The sequence below is a fragment of the Vanessa cardui genome, chromosome 6 (genome assembly GCF_905220365.1).
Source record: "Vanessa cardui chromosome 6, ilVanCard2.1, whole genome shotgun sequence".
NCBI classification, from domain to species: domain Eukaryota; kingdom Metazoa; phylum Arthropoda; class Insecta; order Lepidoptera; family Nymphalidae; genus Vanessa; species Vanessa cardui.
Window position 1 is genome coordinate 2,316,879 of NC_061128.1, and position 15,382 is coordinate 2,332,260.

Consider the following 15,382-nt stretch of genomic DNA (forward strand, 5'->3'; position numbering starts at 1 on the left):
AATTTAAAGTTTAAGTAGATAAGAACTGAACCGCGACCTTGTAGCTTGTTTTACGAGTAATATTGATCTAAATATTTAGTTTAGTTATATTGGTGTATTGGATAGCTTATGACGCGGCACATCTAGAGGTACCGAATTCAAAGCCTAGGTTGGGTTTTTTTTAAAACGTTTATTAAGCCTCAATTAAGAGTGAGGGAATAGATAATGTACCTGTGCTTGCACATACACTTAATCTGTAATATATCGCCTACGCAGTTGGCTATTCTCCGATGAAAATGAATGCCTTGACCGAAATAGGTCAGAATGAAATCTTTATTATTTACTTAAATATAAAAATAGCCATTTTTTTTAATTGGTTTCATATGTGAAACTATAATTGTTTCATGATTTGATGCTGCAATAAAGAGCTGTGCTTGACGGTTATTCTGGATAGAATCTGCATTCTGAACCGATTTAAACTTTAATTATTACGTAAAATGACTATTCAAACTCCTCGCAAGAGCCTGCAGTGATAAAGCATATTTTGATTTATTCCCCTTTGTGTATGTTCTTAACAATTAATTTATTTATTAATTTTAAGTAGGTGGACTGACAAATGCACCCAAAACATCCAATGTCCATTATATTATATTATATTGGCACTGAAAGAAATTAGAACCATACTAAGATGCTATGTTCCTTATGTTTGTAGTTTTACCAAATCATTCATCCTTCAATCCGAACCATACCACAGCGAAGTATTGATGTTTGTGGTAGAATATCGAGGAAATAAATTATTGTAGTAGCCATCCAACCAGAGTTGAGCAAAGCTATAAAAATATAATAAAGTATTATACTTTTAAATATCAAAATACTTAGCGTTATCACGCAAACGAAGTTTAATATTGTATCAATATAATCGATATAAAACCTACTCATAATCATAATGACAAAGTATATCAAACAGATGGCCCCATTACGTTATACCTACTCATATAAAGCGAGGAGATTTAATTTCAATTGTTGATAACAACCGGATTAATAACAGATATTACGCTTCGTTTTAGGTCATTTTCGAAACATTAATACAATAATACACTATTTCTATTAATAAATTGTCTAATTTAGAACTTGTCCATGTTTCCATGCTCTTCGTATACGTAAATAACGGACATATGTGGATTGAAATTCGTACCTACACTTGATGATGAGCTGTAGATGATCTGATCGTCATATAGGTCAATGATTAAACGTCAATAACTCAATAAAACGATTAGGTAGGTAACACACAAGGCGAATTTACCAAGATTGGTTGATGTTAATTGTAACTCTTGCACTCATTAGGTATAGTTTACGGGGCTATCTAAACGAACATAACCTCCAAATAAATATTAAAAATTGATCGTTTCAAGATTGTGGCAATAGTTTCTATTAAAATGTTTGGAACAATGTTTTAGTCTCTAATGAGTAAGTTTTCATATGAAACAATGTGTGAAATGAGTCATGATGAGTTAAACAAAGTGCTCTTTGTCTGAAAACTTGGCCTTAATTTATGAATAGGGTTGTCACGTGAAATGCAACTCTCACATGTTTAAAAATAAAATAACAACAAAACAAACATTGTAATGAAAAAATAATTTTATTAAATTATGAATCTTGAAGAAGAGTATGATCATGTCATACAAAGTTTCATTATTCCAGTTAATTATATCCACAATAATAGATAGTTTTTGAATGATGCACCTACCTAAATAGGTACCTGGTTTCGAACATAATTATTTAGCTTCTATCATAAAATGTTCACGTTTTGCCTGCGTTCAATTATGCAGTCTATATAAAGGCCACATACAAGGATCTCTCAACTTCCTTTTGATTACAAACAAATCAATTAGCAGTAAAAATGTATCACTGATAAGGTGACATTACATTTTTTATTTATCAATTTATTAGTGTTAGGTGTAACTCGGCGCTCGTTATAAATAAAATTGACACATAAAACCTTTTAAAATAATTTATGGAAACAACCTATAAACTCGGAAGAAATAATATTATTGTTTCTTTGTAGTTAATTCTAGCGTACAATAAATAGTAATAATATTATCTGAATTGAATATTGTATACTGTGTTGTGTTAATGATTACCTAATTACATATTGTAGTGTTACTTTATTACGCCATCTGTTATTGAATAGTAGCATTTTTACAGACAAAAATATGTAGAATGATGTACGAAGTTCTACTTTACATTAATAGAGGGCGCTACTAAAAGTTATATTGTGTCATATATCTAATATGTAGGCACATACTAATGAATGTGAACTGATGGACATACTTTTAGCCAAATTGTATTTGGCAAATTAAATTATAGTTGACAAATAGTATAAAAATTGTACTTAGATATTGTTCATTTGAAATTAAGCCTAATAATGTTGCATCCCATCAAATTGCATTATTTGGAATGGATTATTATTTTTTTGTACCTAATCAAAAATCTGAAATGTATGACAGGACCGTATGCGTATTTGAAGAAATTTTAGACATTACTATTGAAACTTGCCGGTTTTCAAGAATCACATTCAAACAAAACAAACTTAATCTATTTATAGCAATGATATTCTAATAAAACATCATTGATTTATAGTAATTCTTAAGCTGAAAAAAATCACTAAAGGCAAGGTTACACCAAATTATATACTTACCCCGATGTTATACAAATGTAAACATTATTTGAAGATATCTCCTTTCCGCTTACTATGCAAGATAAGATAACGTCCTAATTTTGCTATCAGATAATTTTTATATTAAACAATAAATCGAAAATGGCTGTTATTTTTTTAATAACTCAAGAGTTTGCCTTTCGCAACGAATTAGCAGTTGTTTAAGTATTCTGAGCTGATATAATTAAATTGATCAAACACAACAAGACTAATAATACAAGATTGGCAAATTGGTTAAGTATTCGTTAAAATGGTTTAGTTTAAAATAAAATGACTAGGTATAAAGTTTGACGTAATTTTTTTTCGATTATGATTTTGCCGAATTATACCTTACGTATAAGAAAATAAATTGTTATGATGCAGTTATAATCAAATGCAGATATAAATTAAAATAAAATTAAATGAAAATTATTTACATTAAGGACTTAAATAAGTATGTAAATACGTCAAAATTAAAAATAGCGACTCTATAAATCTTTACCGCGTGGAATGGTGGCAAGAATGCTAGCAGTATTCCTCTTGAATCTGAAATACTATTTAGAAGACAAAAAAGTTTTTTTTGTAAACTACTCAAACTATTACGATGAAAGCCTAACAATTAATATCATAATTTGAAGTAATTTATAATGTATAATTTATACTTGTATTTTCGATTATTAGAATGCTGCAAATACATACTTAAACAATAATAAAAGAAAATTAAACGAAGTAAATTATTAAAACAATATTTGAAATATTTAAGGTGGAAAGATAAATTCTTTCTTATTCTCAGTATTGTTTTGCTTCGCTATCAAAGTAGATTGCTGTTATCAAAAGTAAATTCCTGATGACATCATCCTAGTCTTCCCTCCATTACTTATACACGCTTATACATATCGCACTTCGACTGTTACAAAAAGTAATTCGCACCAAAACATTGGATCCCTCACACCTGGCAATAAGAGCGCACAGACTATACACAAACATATAATCAAAGGTCATGCTCAACTGGCCGTTCCGCACGTTCCTTTTAAGCTAGCCATTCACGGGCACTCCATTTGGATTGGCGCCACACCAAAACGCCAAAATTATACAAAAACTGATCGTGAATGGTAAAAACGACGTGAATTTGCTGGCATTGCTCCACACTTTGGATTTCCAATCGTTCCAAAGTCTGATGCGACGACGCTCCAATGGCCGCAGTCCAACTTGTCGTGAATGCGAGATCTCGATTTCCGCCGACGCGGCGTGGCGCCAATCCGCGCGTACTTGCCCGTGAGTGGACGAACCGAACTCCAAATTTTGGCCATTTTGTTTTGCGCTGTGGTAAAGAACGGTTGTCTCTGTGTTTCTGTCATTATGTCAGGGAAAGAGTTTGTTTTAGAGGTGATTGAAATGTATAAAGAATCACCATGCCTCTGGCAAACAACTCATATTGATTATCACGATAAATTTAAAGAAATTCTGCCTTGGAACATCTAGTAGAATTATTATTTAACTATCGAACAAAATGAAAAATTAAATGGAGTGGCGCCACTCCAAGCGTACTCGTGAATGGCATGACAATTTGGACGTCGGCCACTGGCGTGGAATCGTTCCAAATGGAATGCCCGTGAATGGTTAGCTTTAGTAATCCCTTGAACTTGAGCGAGCGAAACCGCGGAGGTAAACAAACGTCGAATAACTGGTTGACGCGCATTTGTCATTTGGAAGCCGGAACGCACGCGTCGCTGGAGCGCTTGTCTCTTCGCGATTTTCGAACGTAAAGTAACTGTCAAAATCAAATTATAAATTAACGTGTTTTTTTGTACGAAACAGTGGCAGTTTAGTTGTTAAGTGTTATGATTGATAGTGTTTTAAATTAATCATAGTGATATTCAAGAAGGAGATGACCGATAAAGAATTGATTTTACGAAAGATTATTATCAACGAAAATGCCTTATGTCTTTATTCCAAACAAATGAAGATATCTGAAGTTACATTTATTTTTTGTAATTCTATTTATGGGATGTAATAGTAAGTTTTTCGAAATAATTTGAATGTAATTTATCGAAAGTAAATAGATTTGGCCATAGTTATTTCTAACTTTGCAAATGTAGTTTGTAGTCATAGTCGTTTTATGAGTCGTGAGCAAAGGGTTCGTACAAAATATAAACACTAAATACCTAATGTATTAAAAAAACAATTATATAGTACCTCAGTAAAAATATGTTATTTAAAATAGATTACTCATCTCCTATTTATTCCAAAAACCGATAAAAATAGTTAGGATAAAATTAAACTTTTCTTAATACTTTTCCTGACAGATATATTTGTCAATAGCAATGATTAAAAAAACACAAACAAATGTTATAAAAAAAGAGAAGTTGGTAAAATATTGCGTAAAAATATTATTTTTCAGATGCACATAGCATTATATTTAAAAAAGTTATAAATTAAATGAAATGTTTTTTTATGAAACTTACATTCATATTGCGAAAAATAAATTCGGAATATTTTTTTAATTAATAGATGCTTATACATGTAACATGTATAAAAAACGAAATATAAAACATGATAATAAACTAAAAATATTCGATTAGTATGTAATCAAACGAATTGAACAATTACAATTATTTTGTTTTAGATAAATAAAACAAAAGCTAACGAATCCCACCTTACTGTTTCTAATTAAAAAATGGATTAAAATTAAACCCTATATGTTTTAAAATAATCGGAATCATGTTTCGTCAGTTATATGACATACGCAATAAATAAATATTTTTTCTACAAATTAGATAAGTGGAAACTTCTTGAAAATAAAATTATACATGTACGATTAAGTCAGGCAAATGTTATTAAAAAAGTAGATAAAATTACTCTTAATTCTTTTTTTTATTTTGAAAATGGTATTTATTAAAATGTAGAGAAGGTAATAGCTGACTAAATTATGTTAAAAGTTATTTGCCGTAGGTAAGTGATTCTGAGTCATGTTTTCGGAAGCATGACGCGAGCTTCTTTTGGTCATAAATTCCACGTCCATTCCGTAGAGACTTAAATAAATGTTTGCTAAAAATTAAATAAAAATTGTCGATATGTCGATGCGACCTCAATTATATTAAATATATATAATATAGGTACTTGTCGTAACATGTCTCGTTGCACGGTCGATTATCGAACATTTTTAGATATTTTTTTTTTACTAATTACAGTCGACACGAATGCGTTCGGATATTCGGATATTTGACGTTCCGATAATCGGGATTCTACTGTGAATTTGGCTCATCAATTAATGTCTAACATTATATTATATGATTATAATAAACTACGAATCCAATTCTCATAATATAATATATTACATTATTATAATGTATCACATGAATAACGACCTATATGTGTATCACATTTTATAAGACATAAGTAACTAATTATTTTCAATTCTGATAAAAAAAAGGTTTTGTACGATACCATAAAATTTTCTCTTAATTTAAAAATGATTGATTTTAAATGGAAACCTTTGTCGATATAGTTATACGTTACACAGATTTTTTCTATAAGTAAGAAAAAAAAATTGTATTGCTCCCACTAATTTTAAAATGAAATTCGCTACCTTTAGAAATACTCTTATACTTGACTTATACTCTATGATGATTATTATTTAAATACGTTCGAAATAACATTAGGTATGCTTTGCATCAGCTGTACAGTAATTTGCATTTAAATCGGGAAGCCATTAAAAGCAGCGATATGATGGGGAATCATGTCTATATCAATGTGTCGTCTCAACGGCTGGCTTGCTTCATCAAATCTCCTCAGGTCTAACTAAGAAATAAGACCGACTACAATCCTAATGAGTTTTTTTATTATGATAGCAGAAGCTGCACAAAGTGTGAAGGCTCTTACCATTATTTTTTAATAAATATTTATTTACTTAGTTAATAAGCAAGATTAAATTCTTACAAAATGTCTACTTAACCTCGAGATTCCAAATATCTATACGTTATAATATGTCAAACCTTTAAAAAAATGACTGTAGTTCTTGTTTTGGAGTGAAATAACATCAGAGATTACTCACACACACTACACTCGTTTCGTTTAGTCTATTATAAAAAAATAGGGACAACCCTTTCGTAGCGCAGCGTCCTGTGTACAAACAACGTCCATATCCTTTCGTATTATCGACCTATAAGTAGTTAATTACAATAATTACGATTTGGGCGTAGTTTATGGATTTAAAGAAGCAAAGAAGTAAAACTGTACGTAGGACTATATTCAGCGCTGAGATATATTACTTATTTTGCTCATTAGTAGATTTGGGAACACTGCGAATCTTACTACTTCTCTCTTTATAACTGACTCTTGATGTAAAAACCTCTAAATGGTTTTTTTAACCTAATATGGCAATAACAACAATCGTACCATATACATTTGTAATAATCAATAATATCCTTATTCAAAAATTAAATTAAATACCTGTTTTTTTTTAATAGATTTATAAAAGAAACCTTTTTCGAAAATGAAATATTATAACAAATGTAATGCTAAAGATTTTAATTAACATACATTTTAGCAAAGTTATATGTTATAGACTTCCAAGTGAAAATTACAAAACATTCATTAGAATCAATTAAGTATTTGAAATTGTCGGATATAACTCATTACTTCTAAGCCTTTAAATTATTAATTAGACGTTTGGAAATTACTGGCACATCGACGGTCACTGTGTTTTTAAAAAAAAAAAAAACGTAATAAAAGAGTTCTTACTTCGAATAATGTAATCATATTCCTTGATACTGATTGCAGAGAACGTGTATGTCCGAACTTAATATAAAACATAAATTTATCTGGAAAAATGCCAGACACCAAGAACACTTAACTTTAGATATGTATCATTATTTCGCTATTTCAGCAACTTATTTCAATACTAATATTATCAAATAAATCATGTGACTGTTATATATGAGCTAATATATCATAAAATAAACGATTAATAACGGTATATATCATTTTTAATGCTAACAGTTTTTATGTTATTATAATTGTGCGATATCATGTAAAAATAGACGTATAGTGTAAACGGTGCCTATTAGTTTAGAGCATATGTAAACGGGATATATTGGGTCTCTGTGTAACTAAAAGCAATTCAGCTTAATTTAATTGTTACGCTTAAAAGTAACTGCTGTAGAACAAATCTACGTGACACGTTGGACGCAGTCATTACACTAACGACATGTTTGTTGCCTACAATGCTAGGTCAATATTTAACGTTGAAAAGTCAACATGGCCATTTCGTTCCAAGTAATTGGAATAAGAACATATCTTTTCTGAGAACTAATTCATTTATAAAAATAATGATTCAATATGCAATTATTATTTGTATTTTGCTGTATTGTTTTAAAGTCTCTTTCCGCAAATAGCAAAAACCCTTTAAAATTCTCTATCTGTAAATAGAATAAAAATACAAAGTCGTTTTATGTTTCTGCCATTATCTTCACTTATTTCTTCTAAACTACTAAATACGGAAAGTTTGTATACTATTAAAATTTATATATCATTTGAAAATTATGTACAAAATGATTGAATGCCTTATTCACACGTTTCAAACAAAAATAGTTCGCCATAAAATGAATATTTAAATTCCTCGCGTTTTAACGTTATAAAATTAATATTAACTTATAAAATGTTGTCTTGCACAGGCACACTTCCCATTTTCTTTATAAATAAATCTTACGACTCCCTGTAATGAAATGTTCATTTGCGTTTTGATTTACGAACTTATGGAAACGTATGTTTTCATATAATTCAGACTTTCATTATTAAGAATATTGTAACAAGGGTCATACTTATTTATTTTCACAAATAGATAAAAATTGTTGGAATCGTTACTTAACTTTCATAAATAATTCCAAATATAGAGCTCTAGCAAGCCGCTGCATTTTAAGATGTACAAAAGCACACAAATCAGTGTTGTCATCTAAAAAATCAATTGATAAAGACTAATTATTAAATAATAAATCATTGTAATTAATAAATATATATTATAGGTATGATTCATTTTTTATTTTAACTTTGTTTCGATCAATGACGGAATTGTTTACACGGCAAGAAACGTCTGCTTAAAATATTTATATTTTCAAAATTACTGCATGCAGAGCTTTCTAAACAAATGAATTGTTAATATTATTCGTGTTCTACCTTAAAATAATACTTCAGAATATAAATTACTTTTCTTTAAACGTATATTTTTCAGTTCAATAACAAAAGAAGAAACAAAACGATTATTTATTTTTACTTTAACGAACATTTTGTTCCTTTGTATATAATATATTAGAATCGTGTAAACTTGTTAAGTACCTATGTTAAAAATATATAGTTGTATATTTTGACAAAAACATTATTACACGATATTTACTTTAGTTAATGAAGTAATTTGTTTCATGCTACGAAAGACAAATTATACAAAAATTTGCGCTATTTAACAGCACGTTGTAATATTTATTAGAAAAGTAGTCTCAGTGAGAAGTAGTCTCACGTCTTAATAAAGTTCATAAGCATGTCATTTGACTCTATAGGAGAAGCATCGTGTGTGTATTTAAGAACAATGAATCGATATGATTAATGCTATATCAAGTAAGAATCCATAACGATTATAAAAAAAATCTTACAAGGCGTGAGTATACAATCGAAATAAGAGACACGTTTTTTATTTGACTGTACTAATGATCTTAAGAACAAACAGTGTAGTTCTCTAGTTTTACTATCAGTCACAACATAAATTTGACTGCTAATGAGCATTGGAAACTTCAATACAAAAATATTCTGAGAACCATTATTTAGCTATTTGTATTCTTAATCATTGTAATTTAAACTGTATCATCTAAGTTTTACAGTCGGGTTTCTTTTAAATAAAATTCGATCTTAAAAGTATTGTCTACAAGCTATTGTGCTGTCAAACGTTATAAGCAAAAACTAATTTGACATGTCAAAGCGATGTTAGTTTTAGCGCGCTCGAAAGCACCTCGTCAACTTGACAAGGATATGTAGGTAACTAACTTTTTATAGATGACCCAAAAAAAGTTAAATTAAACAGATATTTTAATTAACATTTTTAATAACGCAACGTTGCCAGATTATGATAAACTGGACTTTAATAAGTTATTTGAGTGAAATATGTTTTAATTCAAACCGATGATGATCCTGTGCCTCCTAACCTTTTGAGGGGAAGGCATTGTTTTTGTAAGTTTTAGGCTAATTCGATTACACTAGTCCTGTGCCGTTTTTTGGATGTGCATATGGCAGACTCAAACGGCGTGCAGGCCTCACGATTTTTTCACGGCCGACCACAAAGTGATTTATAGACACAAATGAACTACATACAAATCAATGTACTTGTTAGAAGTTAAACACACTATATTCGATTAAAGGTCACGTGACCTACTCACTAGAATTGAGATGCATATGTATTAAACTTAATTGTGAATAGGTGATTGCAAATTTTCTTACATAACAGTCGAGATGGGCCAGTGGTTAGAACGCGTGCATCTTAACCGATGATTGCGGGTTCAAACCCAGGCAAGCACCGCTGATTCATGTGCTTAATTTGCTTTTTAATTCATCGCGTGCTCAGCGGTAAAAACAAATTTCATAGAAATTCTGCCACATTTGTATTCCACCAACCCGCATTGGAACAGCGTGGTGGAATATGTTCCAAACCTTCTCCTCAAAGGGAGAGGAGGCCGTTAGCCCAACAGTGGGAATTTACAGGCTGTTGTTGTTACATAACATATCCTCTCTGTCTATTTTATAATTAATTACATTATTTATTTAGTTGATAATCTTTATTTTAATATGTTGCTATGAAGTTTTGTTGATTGCAAAGTTTAGCCGACATGCGATAACACAATTTCCCAGATTAATTCAATAAACTGTTAAAAGTTTCCGAGCGAACGTTTTAAGTCTTTACATTACTTTCTTTCCTTTTATTAACGTATTTATTCATCATTCTTAAAAAATGGCATAGAACAACCTTCTTAGTTCGACTATATATGACAACTATAACACACAGTATTAGTTACACACGATCACATACTAATCCGCGGTCAAGGTTCGCCCCTCCCAATCTGACATAAAGTTTTATTTTCTGATTGTTCTAATATACACAACGCGCCCATAAACGCGATTTAATTATATAAAACGAACAGTTACCGCCTTTATTTATTACTGACGTGTGACATGATACGATAAACGAAAATCTGGGATTTTAATTTAATAGACTTAATTGTTATGCGAGAAGAAAATTTACATGACAGTTATTAAATTTACTATTACTATATACTACTAAATTATTATGAGTAATTATTAGGAATTCGTTTAAAGAATATTCTAAATACAAAGTTTTCGTTTGCTTTAGTTGATTCTTTACAGTATAATCATATATAACTTACTAGTTGTTTTACGAATTGGTCGACATGTGTTAGTCGTATAAGGATTTGTATAAAACTCATCAAAACCAGCTCAGTGTGAAAGATCGACAGAAAGACAGTGTTAGTAGATTAAAAATTATTATTTGTATTAATTAAATTAGTAGTGGTTTCAATTTCACATAATTTTATTTCAGTACAGTTAACAAATACCTAACTTTCTTTAAAACGAACGTCGAACTATTCAAATTAAAAATACACTTCAAAAATATATAAATACAGTATATAAACAATACACGCATACGATGCTATCAGAATTGTTTCTTTCAGTTTGTTTACTAAAACGGAACGTAACCTTTTCCGTGAAAAAATATTAAGATACGATAAAATTAATCTCAGGGATACCCAGCTGTTAAAATAATAAACACAATTCATATATAATAAGCACATTTATTGAAAATTTATTATAAACAGTGATTCTGAATAATTCCAAATAGATAAAGAATTCTTAATAGAAATGCAATTATGTGATTTATTTAATGCTATGATGTACTTGACTTATAAGATTTTTACAATTTAATAATAAGTGTTATTCAAACTTCTTGCTGTCACTATCACTGTTTTTAACGTTTAAAAATAAAAATTCATCACTGAGCATTCCGTATGAAAAAAGAGCTATTAAAGGAAGAATAATGCGAATGAAATGAGAGGAAAAGTTTCTTGTAGCAATTGAAATTGTCTCGTAGCCATTAACTCCAAATATAACCTCTGGTGCGTTTATTAAATTGTTATTAAAACCGGATCATCATCAACTTCCTTTATCCCAATTTATTTGAGGTTGGCACAGCATGTCTTTTTCCATACTTCTCTGTCTGACGTCATCTCGCAAGTAACATTCTCCTTTACCATTCATATTTTCTTTGATCGAAACCGGAATAATAATTATGCTATTAGAGTCAATCAAACTGAGTACAATCCGAACATGTTCAATTAATATCACTGATATGCGATTTCTTATGTAAGCTATAGTATTATTTTTTGCAATCAACTATAGTTTATTTCGCTATGAAAAAATATATACTTAGCATTTTTTTATAAATGTAACTAATAATAGCTTGTGAATAAAATTAAAATGTTTTGTGTAAAAATACGAAAGTAACGTATTGTCATTTTAAGTTTAACTAATGATCTTTCGATAAGCGTTGTTAGAGGAACTAGAGGGAGGTTTTTCATTGGAATTTAAGGATTAATACTATTGTAATAACAAATATTACTAATTAATCATTTATTTACCGTTAAATTATGTAAACAAGGAAAACTATTAGTTAAATACACGTTTCAATCGTGTTTTTCACATAGGTACCTATTAACGTTACATGACCGTATTGTGCATGCTCTATAAATACCTACTAATCTTTAACGGGCTCACTAATAAAATTAGTATAGCGGCGAAATCGTGACACGCAGATTTATCTCTTTCTGTCAACAAGAATTTGACATTTGCAAGATGAAGACAAAGTATATTTATGATATACGGACTCAATATAATGTTTATTAGGAAGATACTTAATAAATAACAATTGTCTCATGTCGATTGTTTCCATGACACATTCGTTTACACATTCAATGACTATGATTTGACCACTTAGTATCAAGATAATTATGTTTGCATTTTATATAAAGTAATAAATATAATATTAACAATAATATTTAATAGGTCAGTTCCAAATCTAAACTAAAATTAGAAGACTATTTTATCCCTAACTCGAAAAAAAAACTACTAACCGATATTTGAAGAAGGTTTTAGTGTAAAATATTAAAAATAAATGATAAGCGTGAATCTCTTGTTCTTTCAACCGGACCAGTCAGACCTTGTTGGAAACATTTAATATTTCGTAGTATAAAGATTTGAAATAGAATTTTAATCATCAAGGTCTGCAATACTTCTAGTGCAACTTCATACTGAAACCTCACATGTACTAAATACTACGCTAATCATCTTCACTTGACATAGATAGCGTCGTAACACACTAAAGAATAATAAGATAATGTAAAATTCGATTTATTTATGTTTATATCTGCGTAATGTTATGTTATTCGTCTGATTATACTTTTACAATATAGATTATAGTGTGATTTAAATGTAATCCGAATTCATTGTTTAATTTTACACTAACTGAAGCAAGTTTTCGTAACCTTTATGCTTACTACCGACATTTAATATTAAGTGTAATTTCTAGAGTGAATTTTGATATGCTTCGTTACCTACACAATCAATCATATCAAGTATTGGATACACAGAAAATTACATATGATACATAGCACCTGTCACTATAGCTCCCCCTAAAACGCAAGCGAAGCCACAGTTTGACACTATAGTTTTATTATGTTGTATGGTTATGTTACTTATCGAGGAAGGCTCGTATGGTTTTTATTCCGACATATGCATTTTAGTTTAATTATTATATAGGCACGAGATAATTTGCGTTGGCAAGTACTGTTTAATGTAGTGTCTGAATGCATGAAGGGACGTAGTTTTTACAGCATTGTTTTACCACCAAAATTTTATTCGTAGTTATACTGACTTGAGACTCTTAACTCTTAAGATAGGATTGAAAAATATTACATACGGAATATAGCGATATGACGCAATCATTAATATTAATACATCTTCAAATGTCATAAGTCTTTATTGCACATAAGCTCAAAGTTCTAAATTTGATATCGAATTAAACTGGTATGGTGTGGTGGTGTTCACTATGGAATTGTAAAAAAAATGGCATTTGAATGTCCAATAGCTGTATCGGAATTTTGTCAAATTAAAGTGGATAAAAATACTTAGACGGAATAGTATTGTATTATAAATAAATATATATTAATCAAGAACGGTTAGCACAATAAAAGAGCGATTATATGTTTTTTATCTTCATTCCTTCATTGATTGAAATACGTTACATGTGTCGGAACGGTAATGATGCATAGTTTTTTACTTGATGCTACACGCGGCAATTAATTGATGGGCTCATTTAGATAATGTCTTTGCACACTTAACTAGTTATAATGCTCGAGATATTACACTAAATCATATTTAATACTCTAATAGCATGTATAAATGTCAACACGCCTTTTAAGTATCATATTATCCTTGTAAGCGGGAATACTGTGTATGGATATCATATCATTAGGACAGAAATAGAAATAATTAATATTAAATGTAACTAGCAAAAAAGGACTCCATAAAAGAAGTTGATAAATTACTAAAGGTTTCATTTGGGAAGGTCGACAATCAATATTCGTTTTTTTGCAATGGCAATTTAAACCATTTTTTTTAATTGTTACACGTGTGTTGTAGGCACATGCTTAAAAGGTTTCATTTAAAAAATAATTAAGTTATTTTTTCTCACAAATGTATGTTATAAATGTGTCTGTTAGTAATTAAAACAGAAATCTTAAATTATAATAATCTAGCAATCGATCTATACGCCGATTGATCGTATCTTGTTCGTATAAACTTGTTGCGGCTTGTTATTGTAGATGTCTAAACCAATCTTTATTTAGTTCAGTAACAATAGCTGTCAACAGCGAATTGTTTAAATTGGAACTTCCTGACAAGCTTATATTATTGTCTGCCGCTCACGACCTCTGTTCTTATTGGTCGTTTTTCTGATACGCTTATTTCTTATGACTTATAAGTCATGTATTCAGATTAAGACCTATAAATAGGATATCATTTGTTTTGTTTATATAAATCGTATTATAGATCTTAAAAAAGCCTTACAAATTATGCAACACGCAGATACAATTAAATATTGAAATAAATATGGGGATAGTGGTAGCTTGTTTTGGCGTGTTTTTCTAAATTAATCTTCATTTGTGACTTAAAGTACCGGAACGATTTATTCAATAGTGAATATGATAGGCCACCGCGATATTATTTAATATTTAATAGATCGAAAATATTTCAGTCGACTACTCTTGTTATTGTTTTGAATAATTCATAAGTTATTCGATCTTGATGGGAAAAGTTTCCGCTACAATTATTCGATTATAGGTATTTAGTACTGTATGGAATTATGTAATCGATTAAAATAGGCTACACTTATAAATTATTTCCGCAAGTAATTTTATTCGCATAATGAACAATTACAGATTAATAATTTATACTTCTGTTTATTATTATTGTAAGTCTAAATTACAATAAGGATATTGGTAAACTTTCTAAATAAGAACTTAGTGCTCAAAAAGGGCTACTAAATCGATTCAACAAATAATTACGTATGGTAATTTCGTAAACAAAATTCCTAGTTGT

The 15,382-nt window shown here is 29.6% G+C and overlaps 1 protein-coding gene across 4 annotated transcripts in view; it reads left to right on the forward strand.

Annotated features, from left to right (window-relative positions):
* LOC124530259 (four and a half LIM domains protein 2) overlaps positions 1-15,382 on the forward strand; it is a 149,456-nt gene that overhangs the window by 69,132 nt on the left and 64,942 nt on the right. The window contains exon 1 of one of the 4 annotated variants that reach the window (XM_047104317.1): positions 4,385-4,690. The exons of 1 other annotated variant lie outside the window; for it this stretch is intronic. The gene's annotated coding sequence lies outside the window, so the exon portion shown is untranslated. Of the gene's footprint in view, positions 1-4,384; positions 4,691-15,382 lie in introns of those variants that run through there. 2 more of the 4 variants (XM_047104320.1, XM_047104319.1) reach the window with 2 other exon arrangements.